Here is an 18,401-nt window from a genome sequence, read left to right as displayed (position 1 = left end):
AAAAGACTAAATCCAAGACATTTACCTCAAATTTGAGAAACACAAACATTTCAGAAAAAAAGACATTTCAGATGTTATTTAAATGATTTTTTTCAGTATTTATTGTGTCATCATTTTAGTTTAACTGGCCTGTTGCCAGGTCTTCTAGTAGGTCTCCCCGAAGAGTCCTGGGATTGTGGCTGTTTTGGCTCCTCTGCTTTTGACTGAGATAGATCTAGGATTCAATAGATAAAAAAATTTTAAACTTGATTTTTAAACAATAACATTAATACAAATAGTGACTAAATTAAATGTCCTCTAATGTGATTACATTTGTAATACTGTCCTTTAAACTTTTCTATTATAACTATTTCTAATTTAAACTAGTGATCAAGGTGAACCATAAAGGTTTTATATAATAACATGAAATGTCTTCACTCACTCTAAACATACTATAACCCCAGATTTATTAAGATGATTTTATCCTGTAGTCATCCATTCCTCATATTGTGCACCCACAGATAAATGCATCTCTTGTACAGGTGCAGCTTGAGTGGCTGGTCTAGCTATATCGCCAGTACTCTCTGTGGCTGATCTTGCTCCCTGCTGCTCACTGTCACACAAAGGATGTTTCCTGTTCGTGTCCAGCCTTTGTAGAGACGTAGCCATGTTCTGAGTCTCTTTAATGCTGTCTTGCTGCCCCTCCCTCAGCTACATGGTCACTCTCCTCCTCACTAGAAGCTGTAACTGCAGTTCTTCTGCTGTCAACTTCTTCAGTGTCTGCAAAATGACATGGAAGCTCACTTCACTGACAGAAGTCAGCTTGCACACTGACTGAAGTTCACAGACGAAGCTACACTGTGGACTGTGAAGTCACTTGCAGTTATTTTTGTGTAATATATTGCACAAATAATTGCGCACTGATCAAGTGCATCTCTTGTGTGACTAAAGCTAGAGGGAAAATTCACTTAAAAACCAAGATCAAGTGTATAAAAACTGTACTTAAAATAGACTTGTTTTTTTCCTGTTATTATTTATTTATTTATTGCAAGTGAAGTTGTAATGTTGTTTAAACACGTATTGTAGCATGGGCTTATTAGCATCCAGCGCCTTCTCCCAAAATGCTGTGAGACTGAACGTGTCATGTTAAACTTGGAAATTACTATAGCTCTCTATCTGTCCACAGGTGAAAGCTATAATTACAGTTCCTCATTGAACCAGTGCCTCAGTCGGTTGAAACTGCAGGGTAGCAGTGATGTACTTATAAATTGAGACATTTCAATTATTGCTTTATTTACTCATTTTTAATCTACATATTCATTCTTGTGCATTTATAAAGTGGTTGTTCCGTCTCTCCTATATGAAGGTCTGAGTGCTTCTCACTGCACTGCATATATGATGCCACTCAGTTTGTGTTGGGGTGTTTTGTCCTTTGGGTGAACCAGTTTCTGTCTGAAGGTGTTGTGATAGTTCTGAGTTTTTCAGAAAGTCCTGATACATGAGGCATGACAGTATCCTTGCACCTGTTCTTTCTGTCTTCTCTGATTGTGCTGTTTTTTATGTTAAAAATGACTACAGATACTGATGCAATAATGTTAATAATCAACCTTTTCAGCTGCTATGGTCATGGATTCTCTGCACCTTCCTGCATTTATATGGTGAGTGTAAAATGTTGATGGTTTACAGGCCATCAGATGTCATACATGGATTCAGTTATTTGCGCATTTTTACTTGTTTATGCATTAATTCCTTTTAAGACTATTATTAAATTAGTCAATTCATTTTAGTACATAATGAGATGATGCACAGGCATATATGCATTATATACATATATATATATATATACAGTATATGTGTGTGTGTGTGTGTGTGTGTGTGTGTGTGTGTGTGTGTGTGTGTGTGTGTGTGTAATACCTGTGCATCATCTCATGATGTATATATGTATATAAACAGTAAGTCCTGGACAATCATGTGTAAATCATAATTAATGCAATTAAAAACATATCTCACACACTGATTAGTCCAATAATATTTTAGCCTATAACCAGTTGCTTCAATGTTGCCACACGTGTTTATTTAATCATTTGTTGCTGGCTTGGTTTTATCTCACGGACAAGATGTTTATTCCCCTCATAGTGGTGGAAACAGACATGGGAGAAATTCTGCAGCATTAGTCAACATGACTGAACAGACAAAGACGAAAACCTTGGCAGTGCCTCAACCCAGTCTGCTCACAATATAACATACGCCCATGGGAATATGACATTTCCTATGCTATACCAGTGCAAAATTTCTTCCAATGTAACCAAAAATTCAGCTCTATAGAAAAAAATAAAATAAAATAATGATCGCTCTGTCGACTCGCTGCCTGGAATCAAAACACTTCCTATCAGATATTTCTTCTCCTGTAAGGGTTTGTGCCACTGTGAACCTGATAAACTGTTGTTATACACATAAACAGAAAAATAACAACATAATAAGATAAATTTTACATATAGCTTTCTCTAACTTCTCATTTTAATGGTTCTTCACAATATGCCTGTTAGCTGTGAAACTCCACCCTGCCAGTAGTCACTAATGGTTCCCCTTGTGTTTTATGTGGAACATACGAACAATCTAACCTCATCTTTCTGGTACTGAAGATGGTGCTGTGCAGATTCAAAGCAGGAACTGTCAGCCGCAGCATTAACAGCCGGTTTTCATACAGATTTTCATAGGAACTTCAGCAACCTCCACATATAGACCTCCAGCCTCCAGTTTTTTGCCGCTGCATGTGGGCTTGAAGAGGCGGTTCTGGCAAACACTGTAAGCTTTTCCCGAGGATTGATGAACAAAAAGCTCTGACAAGGTGCCAGTTCTCAGTTAAGTTAATTGAATTAGGGTCATTCTTTGTGTTTTGTTGCATTTTGGAAAGTTCTTTCTTTGTGTTTTAGTAAATTTCCTGGTTTCTTTTTTTTTCTTCTTCTTTTTTTGGGGGGGTTAGTTACTTCTGATAGATTCTTCAGATTATGACCAGTTTGTGTCTTCATGATGACTTCCCAGTCTGGATTTCTTTCTGTTAGGAAGTTGAAGATTTCCTGACTATTTTAGGACCTTTTGCTTGGTCACTAAATGCAATTAGACTTCAAATTTTCCTACCTCAACTGTGGTTGCTGTGTCCTGTATTTCAGAACTTCATATTTTCTACATGCCCTTCTTCTGTGACTGGGGACACTTGTAATGTCTACATTAAAATGACCATCACTCCAAATTTCAAATAATGACACATAATAATGATTTTAGTGCTGACTGAGCTCAAGGAAAAATTGTGGTCACAGGCAAAATTAATCAACACCTTTCTGAGTAAAGGCAGGAGAAAGAATAGTATGGCAAAATCTACATCTTTGTATTCAGAACTGCCTTCCTTTTTTCTTGTGAAATTATCACATCGTCACCATCCTTTCACTCTTACTTGTGGCTAAGGTTAGTCACTTCGTCACTAAAGGTCACCTGTCAGGGAAATGTAAACACAGGTCATTTCAAGCATCTGTCTTCCACATTTTCTATTAATCCACCTTCAACCAGGGTAAGCAGATGATGTCCTCCTCATTCATTTGCCACCCTGCATGTCAGCTTCCAGTGTATAATATATATATATATCCAAGTATAAAGATTGAGTCCAAAACAAGCTGTCACATATAAATGAAATCAACACCCCACTGAAAAATCTGGCATGTCTTGATGTAAATCCTGAAAAATAAGTCATGTGCTCTGTGTCACATGTGCAAATACGCTGCCTGAGTCACATCACCATAAGCAAACAAGATGTACATGCTGACGCTCACTCAGCACAAATGTCAAGGGTTGTTGCTCTTCCAAAACTGAAGTTAGCATGACTCATTACAGCAAATAAGAAGAAGCTCTCCCTTGACATTTTCTATGCAAATCCGAAGATTATGTTGCCACATCTGTGCTTATAAACATCCCGTGTGTATATGTCACATGGGCTCTGCAGAGATAGCTGTAATCCATCATGCAGGCAATTAATGGCCTGCATGCTAAATAAGAAAGAGAAGGGAGAATTTGTCTCCATGCTGATGTCGGAGTATGTGTGTGATTGCATGGGTGCAGGCTGTGTGTGTGTGTGTGTGTCCACATTTGCAGTGATGGAAACTCCACTTCTCTGTGTTGTGAGCAAGTTTTATTTCTTGTCACACAAAGGATTGGCAGGGAGAATAATCAGCAGGTGTCTGTGTGTGGTGGTGACTGTAATAGATTGTGGCAGATTGTATGGAGAGCATCAGCAAGAGCGTTCTCACACAGACGTGATGTGCGACCAGTTCCGCATCCTATTATCTGTTAAACTGCGTAGTGTTATGCACGGCTCAGATTGCGATGTCAACTTTTACATTCTCTGCAGTTGCTGCATTAGAGCTAACCATATGGTTCCCATTCTACCCTCTCTGGGCCTCTTTCTCGATCAGCGTGGCACCAGTTTTCATCTGTCTTCCCAGGCAAAGGTTTTCCATTTATGCTCAATGAATAAAAGTAATGGTTGTGCTGAAGAATTATCCCTGCATGCATTTTTTTAAAGATGAATATATACATATATATATAAAACCCTGGTTATAAAGTGAGGTTCTAATTGTTGGTTATGTGCCTGCTGTTGTTGCAGACTAATTCTAATAAATAATGGACATTTCTTGAGAAGAGTTTGGAAATTTTAAAAAAGCAGAACCTTGAAAGAGTAAGTATGTTAAAGGAAAATACTGAATAAATTAGTTGTGGAATTATTTGTATTTGTACACATAGACTATTTACAATCATGCAGTTTAAGTGTATTCGTTTACAAAGGAAATATTATATTTATTGGGTTACCTTCAGTATAATAATGTGGGCTTAGGCCTGGTACACACATAACGATTTTTGGGCTGTTTCTGCCCCGATTTTGCCTCTTTCCGACCTCGGATGGCAAACACCCGATAATCGTGAGAGTTCCCTGTCCAATCATCATTTGGTCTGTGGTGTGTTATGAGCCAATTTGTCCCGATAATCTGCTCCGAAACGGGTCGTAGCTGACAATTGGAAACATTGAACATGTTCAATATTTCAGAGACAATTTCTGAGGAACACCAAAGATTCGTGCACTGTGACTGCATGGATGGTGACGTGGCACGGAATGTAGCCAATCAGAGAGCGAGATGTAACAAGGAAGTAAATAAAATCTGTGTTTACACTGTCTCCAGTCTGTTATGTTTTTCTGTTCTGGCTTTTTCTGCGACCCTGTCTCCGGAGCTGCAGGGCAGCTAGCTATGCTACACAGCCGCCCCTCCCCTGAACCTAAACTAATATAACACCCCATCGGACATCTCTGTTATTAAACAGTTGGGACTCCATCTGCATTTAAATTTCAGTTATTCAATACCCAGTTTCTCTTGGATAAATCTTGCCTGATTCATGATTACATTCTGCCAAAAAGATTGTGGTTTACTGAAAAACAACTATGTCGACAATACTTTGCTCAGCTTCAGGACAGACCCCACTTATCTACAGCCACACCACCAGCCCTCACAACTTGCCTGGAGGAGAAAGAGGCGTAGCCCACCAAACATGCCAAGTTATTGGTTTTACATTCTTCAGTGTAAAGAAATGTTGATTTCTCCTTTGAATATCACTGTAAATAAAGAGTTTTAAGATCTGGAGTATTAGTTTAACTAAATGATCAATTCAATCATTTAACTTTTTACTGTGGTAAAAGTTGTGATGGGACAGTTTTTAATGTATTTCAAAGGTCATGTTTGACCCAACTTCATCAAATACACAAAGTCTCCTTTTTTCCACTTCATGGAGAACTCTGCTTTGTCACACTGACATTCCCAATAAAGATGGCAGATTCAACAGAAAAAAAAGAAATCAATTCATATTTTTGAAAAACACCATCTTCAAATGCTTTGTAAAGTCAAAAGTCATAATCAGAAAGTTATTGCTATGAAGCACTGACGTCAGAGGAATAAGCCCAGACCATTGCCGCTCTTTGAATTTGGTGATCACACATATAATTTTGGTTTGAATAACTGCCCTACAACCAATTTACACAAAAATTTCACAACAATTAAAGCTGTAAGAAGCTTTTCAATCTGAGTCTAGCATCCATACAAGCTGTACAAACAGTTTCAGTAAAAAATGGTCCCAGCTATTCACAATATGCTGCAGAAGTCGTCTATGTATTTCTTGCATAGTCTTTTAAAAACACCTGACAATAACTTCAGCATGCATGGCGGCCTGTAATAATTCATCTTCCAGTTTAGGGAAGCTAATTTGTTTCTGCACTCCCAGTTTCAGGAGACTGCAGTCAAAGCTGTTTTGCTCTAGTAATTAAGAGACAGAGTGATGCTTTGAAAATGAGTGTGTTGTTTGCAGAGTCATTTCTGATGAAATGCACAGCTGGTACATTGGGAATGCAGTAGCCATGCCCCTTTGACAGAAATCTGTACCCTCTGACTGGAGGTCAAATACCGAACATGGCACACAACACTGCTTTCAGGCCACCCTGACTTCTCCATGGCCAGTGTAACAAGCTTCTGCCCAGAATTCATGCAGATGTAAATCTGTGTCGAGCAGATTGAATACTATTTATTCTCATTAGATAAATTGTACCATCAAAGCAAAGTGAGTTTGCATGCTGCTCAGTAAGTAAGATGAATATCATATTGTATCACTTCTGGACATCCTTATGACCATGTATTAGTCTCCCTACTGCAGCCAAACTTTACCCCAGTTGGATGCAGACCAAAAAGTGGATCACCACAGATCAAATGCTCTTGCACATATAACCAAGTGTTGTAGCTTTTTGATGTATTTCACAAGTATTGTTCCCCAAAGGAAGTGAAATCTGCTTCTGTGGGATGAAACTTAAAACACTCCTTTGACATAAAGCGACATGGGCCAGATTTAAAGCAGGTCTTTGGATGAGCTCATTGGTTGGGAGGAAAACTGAAGACTTCAAAAAAGCTTTGATTATCATACTTTAATGCAACTGTATCCTCTGGCAACATTTTACTGAAAGTAGATATTCAAATTCACAGCCAAAAGTGGTTACACTTGAATTGAACCAAACTGGGAAGTACTCATGTACTTCAGTGTACAGCCAAAAGCAAAAGCATAAAATGCTAATGGAAAGTTGCAAACTCTTTCATGTTTCAAACTGCCCAAATCTGGCAAGACAGATTGAGTGGTTTGGTGATGTGTTTCTTTGTTTTTTAATCTGGACTTTGTTGTTTTGGGCTCGTGTCTTCCTGCTGTTTTTACTTTGAGATGTTCAGCATTTAGTTGATCTTACACCTGTTGTATTTTAAAAATCTGTGTAATCATCTTTTTGCATCTTTGCTTCCTAGTATGTTTTGCTTGGGAACCTGTTTAACCTGAAATTTTCTCCAAGTATCTGAGCAAACATGATAAGAGTTATTTGAATTCTCCAATTGCACTGAAAAAAGGCACTCCAAAACTTTTATTATCTCCTTTATCAAAGGACACACCAGAATTTTCTATGAAAGAAAAGGAGGTAACTCTTTTCTTCAATTTCTTGTGATCTCAACTTTTAAAATGATGCTTAAAGCCCCAATGTGTAAGAATTACTCACATCCAGCGATGCACTAATGTAATGCAAGCAACCGAGTAGTGTTCTACTGCAGGGATGTCCAGCTCCCCGAGGGAGCCTGCAGGGTTTCGAGGTGTCCCTGCTCCAAAACCACCTAACTCAAATTACTGAGTCTTTGTGCAAAACTTAATATGTCTATTCTATTTAGATCTATTTAATTTGAGTCAGGTGTGTTGAAGCAGGAAACAGTGAAAACCTGCAGGACAGCAGCCCTCGATAACATGGTGCAGCGTGTCTTTTTTACAGATGGAAAAGAAAACATGAGGGAGAGTTACGGGATGAGGCTAGAAAAAAAGGCGTCTCTACATTGGGCTTTGAAGGGCACAGCGTAGAGATACAAAAAAATACACCTTGGTACATAAAAGCACATAATTCAGACATTCACAACATAAGAAACACATGGCAGAGGGGGGGAAGGGTCTCCCATCACAGCTAAGTGTGGACGCAGCTGAACTTGAGCGCATCCAATCAACCTGCCGCAGGGAGTGGGGGGGGGGGGATCAACCAAGGCAGTGAAATCATGGGGGAGGTGTGTCTGTAATAGTGTACATGAGTGTGCTTGCTTGTGTGCGTGCATGTGTGCGTAAGTAAGTAAAGGTAAGTGAGCCTGTAAACCAGTTCCTTTCTCCAGTCTCTGCCCCTCTGACTTAAACGGGAGGATAAGGTAGTTGCTGGACTACTCTACCCTGTTTCTAACATAATGCCAATGAATTAGTTCACCCATCCAGCAGAAAGCCTGCAACCTCCGATTCAGTTTTGAAGTCACTCTCCTTCATCAATTGCCTACATCTGGTAAATGCCCCACTGATGTACACTCTCGTTTTCTCCTGGTTATTATTTATATGGAGACACACAGGGATTGCAGGTAAAATGCATAAGTCTAACAAGTTTGTCCCTTTTCGGATACTGTATTCAAAGATAGCGATGCAATATGGCAGCCTCCAGTTGGGTGTGCCACCACCTATGTATTTATAAACAACTCATTCTAAGTTACCAGAACGCTTTCAGTTGGATGCGATTGTAATTAGACTTTGGTAAAATATGTATTTATGATAGCAATACTTAATTTTTGCTAACAAAAAACCAAATAAGCTACACACTATACCTTTAATCAAGTTTATACTAAATGTGATTTTATGGGTAAATATGGCAGATGAGTGAGTATCAGTAGACTGGAATATATTTAACTCTTATTCCTTTTTCTTTCTTAATTATGAACCTTGATCACAAAGTAATATAAATCTGTATACCAATATATATAGTCCCTTTGTGACGAGATTGCATTAGATGAAGTATCTAAAGCAGTTTTCATAAAATATGTATTTAACATCAGTGCTGTAGACTGCATTGCAGCTTAAAGATGCATTACAGAACTTACAATTTTATCAGTGATTCGCCTCTATTGATGGCTAATTCAGCATGCTTCTTGTAGTGTTATTATTGTCTTATCTTGACTCTTGTCTTATCTCTTGTTCTGTCTCTTTCTCGCTTTCTTTTTCTCTCTTCCTCCTAAAATGTCTTTTTGCGTTTCTATGCTGAATCAGCCACTGTACACATTCATTATCCATTTGCTGACATGTGAGCGAACTCGGTCGGCTGCAACGTTGTATAGTGCGGTTTTTCTGCCTCGGGATGTTGCTGGGCAGTGACAGCTCCAGAAACATAACAGATGTCACTGTACCATCAAAAAAGTCCAGAACGTTGAGTTTTAAGGTCATAAAGGTACATACTGCTTCTTTAATGTAAATTCACCAGTCATTTTATTTGGTACGTCTGTTTAATTGCTTGTCAACACAAATAGCCATCATGTGGCTGCAACTCGATGCATTTAGGCATTTAGACGTGGTCAATGGTTGGTTTGAGAATTTAATAAATTGCTGATCTGCTGTGATTCTTTACACACAACCATCTCTAGGGTTTACAGAGAATAGTCTGAAAAAGAAAAAATAAATCCACTGAGTGGTAGTGGTAGTGACAAAATGGCCTTGTTGATGTAAGAGATCAGAGGAGAATAAGCAGACTGGTCAGAGCTGACAGAATGGTAAGAGTAACTCAAAATCCCACATGTTACAACCAAGATATGTAGAATATCTGTGAATGCAAACCACATCAAACCTTGAAGCAGATGGACTACGGCAGCAGAAAATCATATCAGATGTCTCTCCTGTCAGCTAAGAACAGGAATCTGAGTCTACAATGCTCACCAAAATTGGACAACAGCAGATGGGAAAAATGTTGCCTGGTCGGATGAGTCTCCACTTTAGCTGCAACATTCAAATGGTAAGTTCAGACTTTAACATAAATAAATTGAAATCATTGCTCCATCATATCAATGGTTCAGACTGGTGGTGGAGGTGTAATTGTGTAATATTTCTTTGCACACTTTGGAAATCTTATTAAGATAAGATAAGATAACTTTATTAATCCCAAGGGGGGAAACTACATTGCCAAGGACGCTTAACACAAAAACATACAACATCAACACTACATTAATAGACTCTGCTACACACCATTACAACATCATTGCAGCACAGAACACAACCATTAAAACATTCAAATACGGAAGATTCTCATCATGGATGTGCAGCTGACAAATCTGCTGCAACTCTGTCATGGTGACATGTCAATATGGAGCAAAATCTGGGGAATCTTTTTACTACAGAGAATAAAGTCAATTTAGAAGGTAAAAGGGGTCCAACACAGGACCAGCAAAGGGTACCTAATAAAGTGACTGGTGAGTGTAGGTCTACCAGTCAGCATCAGCTTAGTTCTTGTAAAAAGCCTGAAGCCACCAATAAGGAACTGACCTCTATTTTGTAGCTATTCTGAAACTACCAGGCTGAAGATTAATCCTGATCCAGTTCTGTCAGACTCTGCTTTTATTTTTTATTTTATTTTTTATTATTATTATTATTTCTCCTAATATTCCTCCTGATATTTAAGGTTTTGAGTTTAGTCTTTCAGTTTATTCTAAAATTTAGGTTTCAGAAATTAATGAGGTTACATCCTTGTATTTGACATAAGATTATCCCCATGACCCTCGAGGGCTGATTTTCATATTGTATTACTGGGCAATATATCTGGATGTTCTGTGTGGTTTTTGAACAGTCCAATCACTGCTTTGTACTTACAGCTATGATTTATATGCGCGCCTGCATTCTGTCCATATTGTGATCACATCTCATTATGCAAAGCAAGCGAACATGGCAGCTCTTGCTCTACAGCCTGGACTTAATTTTGCTTTTGCTGCAGAGGTGGGTCCTCTTTCACAGCAAATGACTCTCTGGTAAGAGGAGACAGAAGTGACAACATAAAAGGCCACACTGATGATGCATGTAGCTGTTTCCAGGAGGTTTCTTAGCAAAGAGTAAGATAACACCTGTCTGAAAAGCAGTGCTGCCTCTGCACAGATGATCACACATATTTCCACAGAATCACACAGAAATAAAATCTTTTCATCACTGCAGCTAAAATCAAGAAGCTGCTGAAAACAAAGAACATCAGTATGTGTTAAATTGCTCCTATAACTGCTTTTTGCAGTTGGCAGTTTTTATGCTGGTATTTAATTCAATAATATACAACAAATGAATCCCTTAGTATCTTCAAAGTTATTTTTTCCTCTCCTTTTATCATACATTTTGTCATATTATCGTTTAAGACTTCTCTCTGAAAGAGGTCTGACAAGCAGCAGTGATTTTCTGACACTAACCTTGCAGGAACATCACAATGAATCATAATTCATTTTGTTCAATTATTTCTTTTTTATATTATAATAACATTCAGATTCTAATAAAGAAAGAAAACAGGCAACATAACTGACTTTTTATCAATAAGAAATAAAAAATGAATGAATAAAAACATAAAATCACCATCTCCACATTATCCACTGTCACATGTTTCATTTTCTTTGCCCACAGGTTGAATCTTTTTAGAAAAAGAAGAAAAAAAGATGATTATTGAGTGACAGAAAGAACAGAAACACAACATGTGAGTTAAAATGAACCTGACAAACATTCCTCACAGACTGATAAGAATCCTGAGGTGGTGTGACAGAAATGCTAATTAACAGCAGACAGACACATTTCACTTTGTATATTGGGAGAGTCTCAAACAGTGTAATTAACAGAAAAAGAAATGGGGTTTTAATTGAGCACTGACAGAGCATGTCTTTTGTCACAACTTTGGAGTTTTATTTTTTTTCTTGCTTGCTTTCTTGTGAAAAGTTATTGGAAAGCTAAATAATGAAGCTTCAGGTCCTATCCATAGATCATTTGCAGTGTATTTATTTAGTTTTCCCCTGTTCTTCTGTTTATCTGCTGTGTCATTATTTCCTCAGCAAGCACTGCAACTGTTGTTTAATTCAAGTTCTACAATTAAAGTGGCTCTTGTATTGTGAGAACACCATTGAGATCTTAGGGAAGATTGTTTATACACAGATAAAAGGTTTTTAGAGGTAAATAGGCAAGGCAAGGCAAGGGAAATTTATTTGTATAGCACATTTCATGTACAAGGCAATTCAAAGTGCTTTACATAAAACATTTCAGCAGGCTGCAGAAAGCAATACAAGTGCATTAAAAAAACAAAGATTGAAAGAAATGTATTTAATATTATTTATTTAATAGGGACAGATACAATAAACATAGATTTTTGTGTTAAAATAATCTGATGCATGCATCACAGTGTTTATAGCCATGGCTAATTCGCAACACCTGTCCCTAGAAGGGCTTTTAACAGTAAGATTAAATGAAAGGTGAAAATTAACAGTAAATACAATAAAATGTCCTGAGACCAGTTAGCACTAGTAAAAGTCCATGAGGTATATATATATATATATATATATATATATATATATATATATATATATATATACACATACTCAAGCTCACACATATGCACACCTCACATACACACACATACACATTTCAAATGACATGGTTACACTGCTCTATGAGCCAGGGTTTTGTTTGTTTTTTTAAGGTGGACAGCTTAGTTATTGTCTTTATATTAGCAGAGAGAGAGTTCCACAGCTTGGCCCCTTTTACAGAAAAAACATTCTGGGCAAAAGGTGTTTTACAAAATGGAACTTTACAGTCTCCACATGTAGCTGCTCCTGTTGCTCTGGAGGTTTCCAGTCTGTTCACAAATTTACAAAGTGGCTGAGGTGCAAGTCCAGTCAAACATTTAAAGAACAACTTTAATTGGCTAAAATGAACAAAATTCATAAAGTTTAAGATTTTGTGTTTACTTAAAATATTGCAATGATGGAACTGAATGGGCTTTTTATCTGAAATTTTGAAGGCCCTTTTATAAAGCCTCTCAATAGGCTTTAGGGCGGTTTGACTGGTCTGAGACCAAACAGTGGTGCAGTATGACAGATGAGACAGGATCATTGTGTTCAGATAGACATGAGCACATTCAAATGTCAAACAGCTCCTAATCATTCTGAAACAGTTTATACTGGCCTTCATTTTATTTGAGATGCTTTTGATATGATATTTAAAGTTTAGCTGAAAATCTAATATGACTCCTATATATTTTTCTTGCTCTACTTGTTTGATGAATTTACCATTCATTTTGATATTTAGGTTATTTGATGTTTGAATTCTTTTTATGGAAAAACAAATAGATTTAGTTTTCTTTATATTTAATGTTAAATATGAGTTGTTTAGCCATGTTGGCACTTTCTCAAGACTTGTGTCAATGTACTGCCGATAGCAGCAGGAGTTTTCCCAGACACATAAACCACAGTGTCGTCGGCGTACATTTGGAGGCCAACTTCAGGACACACATCAGGCAGTTCGTTCACATACAGGCTGAAAAGAATAGGCCCCAGTATGGTTCCCTGAGGGATTCCTGTATTAATTTTTTTCATGGGGCAGATTTTAGATTATTAATGACTACACATTGTTCTCGACTCTGTAAATATGATTCGAACCATGAGAGTGCCTGGTGTGACATATTGAAGGATGACAGTTTTGAGAAAAGACGTCTGTGGTTTATGGTATCAAATGCCCTCTTCAAGTCCAGGAATACTGCACCCACCATGTCTCCTTTATCAAGTGGCTGCACAATATTTTTTAATAATGTGCAAAGGGCTGATTCAGTCGAATGATTCTGTCTAAAACCATACTGTTGTGGATGTACATGTGTTTCTAAATATTGAGTTGGCTGTTCTGAAACCATTTTTCCAATATTTTTGACATCACTGGAACTAGACTTATTGGTCGATATTTACTGACATCTGTGGTATCCCCGGACTTTAGTGATTTTTTCAAAGTATCTGGAAATTTCCCAGTTTTCATAGAAACATTTATAATATGGGTTAAAGGCAAGATAATAATTTGGGCATATTTTTTGAGAAAAACTGCGTCTATGTTATACATGTCCTTAGACAGAGTGGTATTCAGGTCTGGTATAGCTTTCAATACCATCGACTGATCCACTTCTCTGATATTAATATATTAAAATAATTCTCATCTACTGGTATTATACTTAAATTGTTACTGTTGGGCTCGTCATCTGAAAATTTAAAAGCAAGATCCTATACAGATTTAATGAAAAATTTATTAAAAGCATTAGCAGCTTAGACAGGGTCTGATATGTTTTTTTTTTTCTTCAAATTTTAGTTCATATGAATTGTTTCTATTGGTATTAGGTTTAGTCAGACTGTTAATATGTTTCCATATTGCTCTACAGTTTCCCTTAGCTTTAGTTAAAATTTTCATGTAATAGTTTGCTTTTGAACTCCGGAATTCTTTTACTACTTGATTTCGTAAGCCTTTAAATAATAATAAATCTGTGTCACATGTGGTCTTGAGATAGGTTTTCAAAGCAAAGTCTCGTTTTTTAATTAGCTGTCGCACTGCATCACTTACACATGGAAGCTGTTCTTTTCTTTGATGCCTTTTACATAGTTTTAAGAACTTCTGTAAAATATTACTCATAGTTGAGGTAAATATATCACAACAGTCAATTACTTGACTATGTTTCAAAACTTCATCCCAATTTGTGTTTGTTAACTTCTCAATTTTAGTAGTGTCCTTGCGTGGAATTATTAACTTTAGTACCTTCTGATTATTTTTATATTTAGTTAGATGGTTTTTAGTGAGTTTTCTGGAAATTAATATCATGTTATGATCTGATAAACCACACACCAAATTGTATGTTTTTAAGACTCTTTCAGGTTTATTTGAGAACACTAAATCTATTGCGTTCTGTGATGTTTTTGTTAGGCGAGTTGGTCCATTTATAAACTGATGAAAATCATATTTCAATGTTAATTCTTTAAGTTGTTTCCTACCAGATTTATCCAAACAATTAACATAAAAGTCCCCATTAATAAGCACTTCACTGCTGGATTTCAAACTTCTGAGTATTTTTTCTCAATTTTGATAAAATGTTTGTAAGCAGCTAGATGATAGGTTATACACTACTAGGATATTAAACATCATGCGTGGGAATAAAGAAACATTTACACATACACTTTCAGTTGATAGAGTTTCATCTAATTGGACTTATTTAGTGTTAAAAGAGTCTTGAGCGCTTATACCCAGGAACACCTATCAGTGAGGTAGGAATTCTATTGTGTAGCCACGTTTTTCACTTATACACAGAAAATCAATATTGGAACCAAGTAAAAGAATTCTGATTCCATCACATTTTGGAACCAGGCTTCTAATATTTAGATAACCACCCAAAACACGTTTAGGCTTTACGGTAGGGTCCCAAACAATTTTTGCATGATTTAATGTCTGGAAAAATAAATGTTGTCTCTGCTTTAATATTGCTTGTGACTGCAAAGCTTTTTTATTGTCTGTAATGTCCCTGTTTGTTCGCTTATTCTTGGCTTTATGCGTTATAGTAACTTTACTTTTAGTGGAGCCAGTCTTACTGTAAAGAGCCTGGTCTCTGGATCCTTTAGCGTTAAGTAGTTTCGAATCCGTCTCCAGTTCGACGTTCTCTGCTTCGTTGATAGTAGAATCCGCGATAGGAAGATAGTAGTTTTGGGTCAGGTTGCTCCAGGAGTCCGCTGGGCCAAATGCAATTAATGAAATAAAAACAGAACGAAGATGCTAAAATAAAATAGATTAAATGAAAGAAATATAATTCAAGTGTGGGGAAAGACAATATTAAAACATGATTCCAGCTTAACCCTCCTGTTGTCCTCATTTTCTGTGTACACCCTGTGTCCTCCGGGTCAAAATGACCCGTCTTCACTAAACCCCCAATATAAGCAATTGAATTTTAAACACCAAATTTCATCTTGCTTGAAGAAATGACTTCATTCACCACAAATTCACCACAAAATGTGTGAATACCTGAGTTTTCCCTCTTCACTTGTATTTCTATAGCTTAAGAAAAGAAAAAAATGTGCAAAAAGGAGTTTTTAATGCATTTTTATTCATCCCAAAACCTCAGTTTCTTTCTTTTTTTTTTCTCTAGAGAACAATTTAAGACAATGTACAATACAAAAATATGAAAAATAACATAACCCATTCAATTAATTAGGACATGTAGAGCAGTATGCAAGTGCACAGCCTTTGCAGAAATATTTCTTACACCTGCAGCACACAGTATGTGTTTTACAGTCCTTCTTTTGAGGGCGGAACTGACATCTCTTCCTCTTATTTGCCCTAGCTGGGAAAGTGGCTGTAGTAGCTGGATCGTCAGGTTGATCAGGAGCTCCTGTACTCTGAAGAGCTTTCACAACTGCTGCTGAGGCTTCTGTGCAGGGGACATGCTTCCTTCTTTCAATGAGTGGAATTACAAGTGCCTTTCCTAGTTGTTTCAGGACCACCCTCCTCTTGTTCTGCTTACGAGACATCCAGGTCGGGTTGATCTCTCTCCAAATCACAAAGGCATTGTAGGAGGAAACATCCATGATGTTGTGGAAGATGACCAGGGGCCAGCGGGCAGTCATCCTTCTGCAGCTATATGTTCCAGTCACCTTATCTAGGTTGTCCACACCTCCTTTGTTGCGGTTGTAGTCTAGGATGATGACTGGCTTCCTGTCCTCACGATCGATAATGTCACCATCTGTGTGCAGTGTGCTCAGAAGAACTACATTATTGTTTTTCTTTGGGAGAAAAGAAACTAAAGTGGAGGTGGCGTGAAGGCAAACTTTGATGAGAAGACCTCTCTCTCCTTTGACGCAAGCGGTGCAGGTGGGAGCTCAGGCTTGTTCTTTCGAACTGTACCAACCATGGTGATCTTCCTCTTCAGGAGCTGCTGTCGGAGTTCATAAGAGGTGAAGAAATTGTCACATGTCACACCCCTCAGTCCCTCTGTCACATCAAGCACAACTCATATCCCCTGGTTCTTCTCTGGGCATCCTCCGGTTGGCTTCCCGGTATAGACTTGCATTTTCCAAGCATAGCTTGATTTGGCATCGCAAGCCACCCATGACTTGATCCCATATTTTGCTGGCTTGCTGGGCATATACTGCCGGAAAGGACAACGACCTTTGGACAGAAGGCATTAGCATCAGTGATTAGTATCAGTGTTACAGAAAACAGTCAAAGAAATCAATAGTGAAAATCACTTTTATTACAAATATGAAAATAGATTACCTCTAAATGGAACCAGTCGCTCATCCACTGTTACGTCAGGCCCTGGATTGTAGTGGTAGGGCAGCCGCTCCACCCACTTGTCCCAGACCTCTCTTATGGCTGCAAGTTTGTCTGCCACACGTCTCGCTGGTCTTAAATCACGGTCATCAAATCATAGCAGTAGGTGCTATTGAGTAGGTGTGAAAGAGTTTGAGTGCCATTGTGGCTTGGAAAATTGGCCTTCCACTCCCTGCATCCCATAGACTAGCTGCAGCCTCACCTCGGGACCTGTATACACCTGCTAAGATTAGCAGCCCTAAGTAGGCCTGCAGGTCAGTCTCATCCATCATTTTCCAGCTATCTCCATATTTGCGAAAACCCTCCAGATTTGTCATCTCCAGGATTATTTTTTTCTATTGCTGGTGTGACAAACAGGTAGAATGTAGAGACAATGTCATGGGCATGAGAAACGGCATACCTTGTGGGTCCTGGGGTCATCTTTATGACGTTTTGTTCTGCGTGCCTGCCGTGTTGGTCATATGCTGCTGAGGACCATGTTAGTTTGCCATTTTTTGAAAGGAAAGTCTCTCTTTCAGCTTCAGGGTTTTCGTCTTCTGAAGATGATTCATCATGCTCTGGGTTGTATTCCTCCCCATCTTCTTCTTCTGATACATCCTCCACTTCCTCTTTTGAATCAGAGTTGTCTTGCTGGACATCTGAAAAAATCAGCTCTAGAGCCTGTTCAACGTTATAACGAACACTCATGGCTTCAGCACAGAGAGAATTCAGGGTCCTGTGATCTGCAGCACATTTCTAACCTCTGGAAATCCACAGAAAAAGAGCTCTGCAGTCTGCGAGAATGCCACCTATCTTGTGTTGTGTACGTCTGCTACTGTCTTGTTCATATTGACTACTAATTGATCTGAGACTGATCAAAGGCACAGCAGTCCACGAGAAGACCACCTGATTTGTTTTGTAATTCTGCTACTGATTGATCTGAGACACAACTAAAACATTGTAACATTCTGTGGTGTGTAAATAACTCTGTGACCTTGATTTCAACTCTATTTGCCTCATGGGTCATTTTGACCCGAAGACCACCTTTGTACCTTTTTTGTACAGCTTACATGGAAATGTGAATAAAAGCAACATTTCACTTTTTCTACTCTTGGGGCCAATCTAGGAAAAGTCATAAAATTTCAAGTTAAAAAAATATCGTTTAAGGGATTTCTTTTTCG

The 18,401-nt window shown here is 37.9% G+C and overlaps 1 pseudogene; it reads right to left on the bottom strand.

Moving 5' to 3' along the window:
- Positions 1-16,064: 16,064 nt before the first annotated feature.
- Positions 16,065-17,965, bottom strand: LOC121643273 (annotated as a pseudogene).
- Positions 17,966-18,401: the final 436 nt, after the last annotated feature.

The sequence above is a fragment of the Melanotaenia boesemani genome, chromosome 7, assembly GCF_017639745.1.
Source record: "Melanotaenia boesemani isolate fMelBoe1 chromosome 7, fMelBoe1.pri, whole genome shotgun sequence".
Lineage (NCBI taxonomy): Eukaryota > Metazoa > Chordata > Actinopteri > Atheriniformes > Melanotaeniidae > Melanotaenia > Melanotaenia boesemani.
Note: the sequence above shows the minus strand (reverse complement) of the source record. Positions and strands in the feature narration are given on the sequence as shown.